Source organism: Epinephelus moara, chromosome 13, assembly GCF_006386435.1.
Source record: "Epinephelus moara isolate mb chromosome 13, YSFRI_EMoa_1.0, whole genome shotgun sequence".
In the NCBI taxonomy this organism is placed as follows: domain Eukaryota; kingdom Metazoa; phylum Chordata; class Actinopteri; order Perciformes; family Serranidae; genus Epinephelus; species Epinephelus moara.
Window position 1 is genome coordinate 19,251,585 of NC_065518.1, and position 6,331 is coordinate 19,257,915.

Below are 6,331 nucleotides of genomic sequence, written 5' to 3' on the forward strand. Positions count from 1 at the left end.
GTACTGCAGTGGAAGTAAACCTGAAGCGATGCCAAAATCTGTACCATGAACCGCATTATACACTGTAAAATAGTCCATTTGATGTCACTGTGTCAGGCAGATGGTGGAGACGTGCCTCCAGAAAACTACCATAAGCTTGATTCACACTAAGTCCCTGTAGGTTTATTAGCAGATCAATCAGAATCAGCTTTACTGGCCAAGTAAGTGTGCACACGTAGACTCCAGTTTTTGTTACTCTCAATGTACTTGAGAGTGATGTCAGTGTAAGAGTAAATGTACAGTTGTTTTTTTAGAACTTACCTTTCGTCTACACATTAGTGTTCTTACATAGATAGATACTATTACTTACCAAGCTACTAAGCAAGCCTGGGAAAGACACATCTCTACTGACGAGCTGGAGTGGCAGGAAGTGTGGATCCATGCTCTGGAAATATCTATCTGTAATCCAACCAAATCTACTCAGTTCAGAACTGTACATTGCACACCTGCTCTCAAAAACAAAATGGATGCTAATACGTCTCCTCTCTGCTGCAAGTGTAACTCTAAGTCTGGCAGCTACAGAGCTATTGGTCTAATATTGTGAATGAACTGTGTGTTATATTTGGTGCTCAAATAGAATTAGACCCAATGTGCCTCTCATTCAGTCTCCCAGATGGTCCCATTACAAATATCAAACACAAGAGATTCTTCAATCTTTTGACTTTTGCTGCCAGGAAAAATATTCTGCTCTTTTGGACCAAGGACGCTGCTCTGACAAAGAACAGTCTTGGCACAATCTTACAATGCAGTGTGTTCCCGGTTAATTATATCTCTTTTGTTCCTGTAACCTTGCTATTTGTCTGTAGCCTATTTATTTGTTTGATGCTGTCTTTAAGTTCTTGTAGGAGGTGATGTAACATTTCAACCCATAAAAAATAAGTGCAATAACATGGAATAGCACAAGAAAAAATTGTTGACCATGCTAACTAAATTTAATTAAGACTTGGAGAAGTCTTTGTCTGCAATGCTTGTATGAAGACACTAACCTCTCACAGGGTTCAGATGGGATTTTGGGCCCATTCTTCCACACCAACAGTCTTTAAATCTTGTGGTAAACAAGCCCTTGTCTCAACTTCTTTTAACGCGTTACAGGCATTAAATTCAAATTGAGTGTATATTCATAAAAAAACATTAAAGTCCATCAATTTGAGCATTGAATATCTTGTCGTACTGTATTCAGTTGAACTACATATACACCGATCAGCCACAACATTAAAGTGAAGTGAATAACACTGATCATCTCATCACAGTGCAATGTTCTGCTGGGAAACACTGGATCCTGACATTCATGTGACATGCTTCATTCTCTAAAATACCATAGCAGACCAAGTACACCCCCTCATGGTGACGGCACTCCCTAGCTGTGCCCCCTGCAGGACAGTGCACCATGCCACACTGCAAAAACCTGTCAGGAATGGCCCGAGGAACATGACACAGCTTAAGGCATCGACCGTGGCTCCAGATTCCCCAGATCTCAATCTGATTGTGTATACCTGGGATGTACTGGTACCCCAACTCGCAAACCACAGGACTTGAAGTATCCCCCACCAAGGCCCTGTGTCCAGACGCCCCAGGACACCCTCAGAGGTCATATGTCTATGTCTCGACAGGTCAGAGGCCCTACTGTGGATCGGACTTGGTTCTGCCCTGTCAAGGCATGGACACAAGACATCTGGGGCAAATTCAGGGCCCAATGCTCAAGCATTCTCTCTGACCCCCCGTCCTTCCTCTCTTGATCCATGTTTCGCTTAAGCAACTTTTGAATTTTTTCTTTCTTTTCCCTTTTTCTGTAACCCTGATTTCCCTTCCCTGGGGAAAGACATGGCAGTGTATGTTTGTGCTCCGGCAACATAAGCAGTCACTCAGCTTTAGCTGCATTTAGAGATGAATCCTTGTGCAGGGACCTAGTGAGAGGGGCCTTGAGAGCCTCCACTGCTTTTTCATACACAGTACGGTCTTTTAACTTTTTAAAACCTAGAGCAACATCACTTTTCTTGTGCTGCTTTCAGACACCTTTCACAAGGATTTAAAGCTTTGAACCTTGAGCAAATCGGTGAGACTTATTTTAAAAACATGGGAAAAAAGGTAATGAGCAACTTGGTAAGAACTGTCCCAAAAAAATAGATTTTGAAAATTATTTTTAAAAATTAGAGCAAACGCTAGGGGAAAAAATTATAATTACTATTACATTTAAATCGTTACTGAATTATTTTAATTTTTAATCACTCTTTCCAGGTAATTTCCTTGTTTGTTTGTTTTTACCTTTCTTTTTTCTTTCTTTCTTTCTTTCTTTCTTTCTTTTTTTAATACTAATTTTCTTGTTTTTAATTTTCTCTCTTTACTTTTTTTTGCTATTTTTGGGGTGATTTCTTCTTTCATTGCACATTGCCTTCTTTCCATGTTTTTAAAGGAAATCAAGCCAGTTTGCTCAGGTTTCAAAGGGTTAACAGACTGATTCAGCAAATTGCAATGTGGTTATGGCACTGGTAAAAAAATGCAAACAAAACCAAGCTTTTATTCCAGGCTTTTGGAGGACCCCCTCCCATTGGGTCTCAGAGTAATTAGTCCCTCTTTTCCCCCTCTTTGACGCCCCTGCTCTGGGGTACCGGCACATCCTACAGATGCTTGATCAGAGTAGGATCTAGGGAATTTAGATGCCAGATCATGCCTTGAGAACACTGCATTGTAACGAGACTATCAATGATTTTCACTTCATTTGTCAGTGGTTTTCATGTTGGGGTTGATCGGTGTGTAAAATCGGGTCAGTGAAGTGTGCCGACATAGATGAAGATGAAATGAGCATGACTATTTGTTGTAAAACCTATTTATACAGTCTGAACATGGAATCATTGCCGTTCTGTTGATGGCTGAGTAGTTTTAATGTGGGCAATGATTTTATCAACACCAAGATCTTACCTCAGGGAAAGCAGGTAATGGCAGTAGTCCTGAGTTTAGTCTCAAATTTGACTGCACTGACAATTTAGCAACATTGTGATTTCCTCTGTATTTGCGTCATCATTGTCAGTTTATCATCTCACACTCTAACAACAGCCCACTTACCTCTCTGTTTTAATTAATTGGAAATAAAGGAACATGAGGCTGACAGGGAGAGCAGAAAGAGAGACACATCCAGTTGGATTTAGTCCCAGGCCGGCAGGAAATGAGTCGTTCAGTATTAGGAGTGTGTACCAAATAAATGGCAATGAAAACAAAATGGAAAAACACTTTTACTGGCTGATGTTTTGGGACTGAGACATAATGATAACAGTGATTTTTGTCTGAACAGAAGATGGGATGTGGAAATTAAACTGTGGCCTTAAGAGAACAAAATAGCTGCTCAGCTATCTGCTGTTTATAACCTTCATACAATAATGGGTGCATCGATTAAGGTGTTGTGTTTTTCTTGTCTTTTTCTCTTTATTTTTAATCTTTTTTATTAGGGATAGACAGATGATAACAACACATAATTACACGTGCTATTCCCCTTTTTTGTAAACAACAGGAACAATGAACATTGTTTCTGCATTAAAGATAATAGCTATAAATTATGAAATATTGTTAAGTATTTTTCCAAACATAACAACAGAATGGAGTAAGTACAAAGTTTGGTTGTAAATAAATGATCAAAGTAAGTTAGGTTAAAGAAGGAAAAAAGGAAAAGTAGCTAAATAGAATAATAAAAGTCAAGTTGAGAGAATTTTTTTTTTTTTTTTTAACAAATTCAAAATTAAGTCCAGGCTACATTAATATGTGCTAGCTATTGTTAAGAGAAGGGGGAAATAAGTGATTATTCACTAAGGGTGCTTTTTTTTTTTTTTTTTTTTTTTCAAATCAGGTATATGTTGTTTAACTGAACGAATGTACCTCACATAACAGGTCTGTATACTTGTATCTGTCGCCTAATTCGAACAGGGGCGGGATCTGATGACTTAACTCATACGTAATGCACCGCAGTCACATTGAACTGTTATTTTATTATTTCATTTACTGCTTTAGGCTCCTCTGAAGCACGTACCACGTACTGACTCGATGTCATTAATCTGATAACTGGCCATTACAAGAAGATAAAGAAAGCCACATAAGTTTATTCAGTTAATGATTAAAGATGATTTGCTTTAAGACTGTTTTTGCTCGACTCTTGGCAGAAAAACATGTGAGGAGTGCCATGTGAACTGCAGAAAAAACTGGTGTCCTATATTGTCTAATATTTGCTGATATTAGATATGAAATGAAAATGCATCAGTGGAAAAAGGAAAGCTCTCAAGAATTATTATATAAGCAATCAAAATAACCAGGTCTTCCAAAAAACTAAAGTAGTGCTTCAAGATTTAAAAGGAAAGGACACTCTCATTATTGTGAATCCACCTCTCACCAAGAGAAAATATTCTGTTCAATGTGAGGGATAAAACAATTAGAGGGGAAAATCTGGCCCCTATTGACTCACCTTTTATGTAGAAATGTGCACAATGTGAGGACAGTATAAACAGAAATGATGGATAACAGTGAACTTCATAGTGAAATTTGTAATTAATCAAATTACATGAAATCAATTAAAATTGAAGCCTGGGGTTTTGGGGCCCCCAGCAGTTTGGGGGCTCAGGGGTAGTTGTCTGATTTGCCTGGTTAGTTTACAGTGCTGTATATTTGTATAAGGCTGCACTAATTTAATTCCTTTATTAAGTTAATCAGGCAGCTGCCAATTTGACCCATCCACATTTCATTCAGTTTCCTCAGTTTCAGTTTTCCTCAGCACCAATCCCTGGCTTCACGTTACCTGAGCTGATAAAAATGGTCTTAATGAGTGAGAGCACTGGTATCAGATCAGTAATCTGAGATATCTGGAGTGAAAAGTTGGATCTGCGTATCCTTAATTTTGTGCATATGAAACCCATCTGTGCGAGTGTCAGTAGGATCTGTGCTGAGCATACTGTGCTGCCGCTTGGACGAAATACAAGGACAAAAAAAATCAGGAAAAATAGCAAGTTATTATAAAATACAGCCTAAATTACCACTACAATTTACTTAGTCTCTGTAAAACAGTTTTAAAATTATAGAGCAAGGATAAAAACTTGTAGCAGGGCAATGGTATTGTGCAACACTGCATTTCATTGTTCATTTGTGTCTGGGGGTGCCACCCACCAACATAAACATAAATACTTTAGATAGATACTTTACTCAGACTTCCCGAGGTCTGTCTCACAAATTAAACACAATAAATACATTAACATTAGTTATATACGCCTGTGAGCACCATTGTTCAAGATTCAATATATCTATTCGCCATTTGCCCAGGTACAAGTGTACAAGGCCATTTGAATTCTTGTGTGCATTGTTGGTCACTGGGTGAATGTGTGACTAACTGCAGGTAAGCTGCAGGATATGATAGCTGACATTAGTGATGGTTGACTGATTTGCACCCACGAACCGGCAAATCAGGAAAAGCCACACATAGAACTGCAGTACACTGTAATACTAGCACAATGCCAATTTGTTAAGTTTATTTAAGGTAAGAGATAAGATAAGGCTTTATTAATCCCACAACGGGGGAAGTCACGCCTGTCTCGATTAGATGCCTGGTCTGTTTGCCAAGCAATTAATTTTTTATGCACAAAATCTTCTGATGTATAAAAGGTTGTTGGCTACCTGAAAATTATGTGTCCATTCCTCTATTACCCTGTAAGTTATTCAGATTCCTTTAGTCCATAAGGGTCCTCAGATCAAAAGAATCAGAAGGTTTTTTCATAAACATTCATCCAAGTTGTGAATCTTGTTTTAACGGTATAAAGTGGTGTTGTGTCGGTATGCTGGGTGCCATAACTCTTTCTCTCTCTGATGTGCTGTCTGTCAGAGCTAGATCAAATGAATAATTCATAATTGCGTGCTATGTCAAAGGAATTAAAGGCCTGTCCTAAATATAGGCCTGTTGATTTCAGTGATTTAAGCAAATAATTGCCCAGGAAATTAAAATTATATTAAATAATTTATTCGTTCATATTTCCAGTCTTTGCTGAGCAAAAGTTTTTTGTGTGAAAGGAATTAAAAGCCTGTGCCAAATAGAAACATGTCCCTGATATCAGCCTGCTGATTTTAGTGATTTAAGCAAATAATAGCCTTGGCTATTAAATGACATTTTACGGGTATTAACTGTAAAGATATAGAAATATAGCCTGTAAAATTACTGCACAGCATGCATCTCAGTATAGATATAAAGGTATAGTAATGGTATATGGTATATGTATGATTATGAGTAGATAGATAGATAGATAGATAGATAGGTTCGGTGGGACACTTT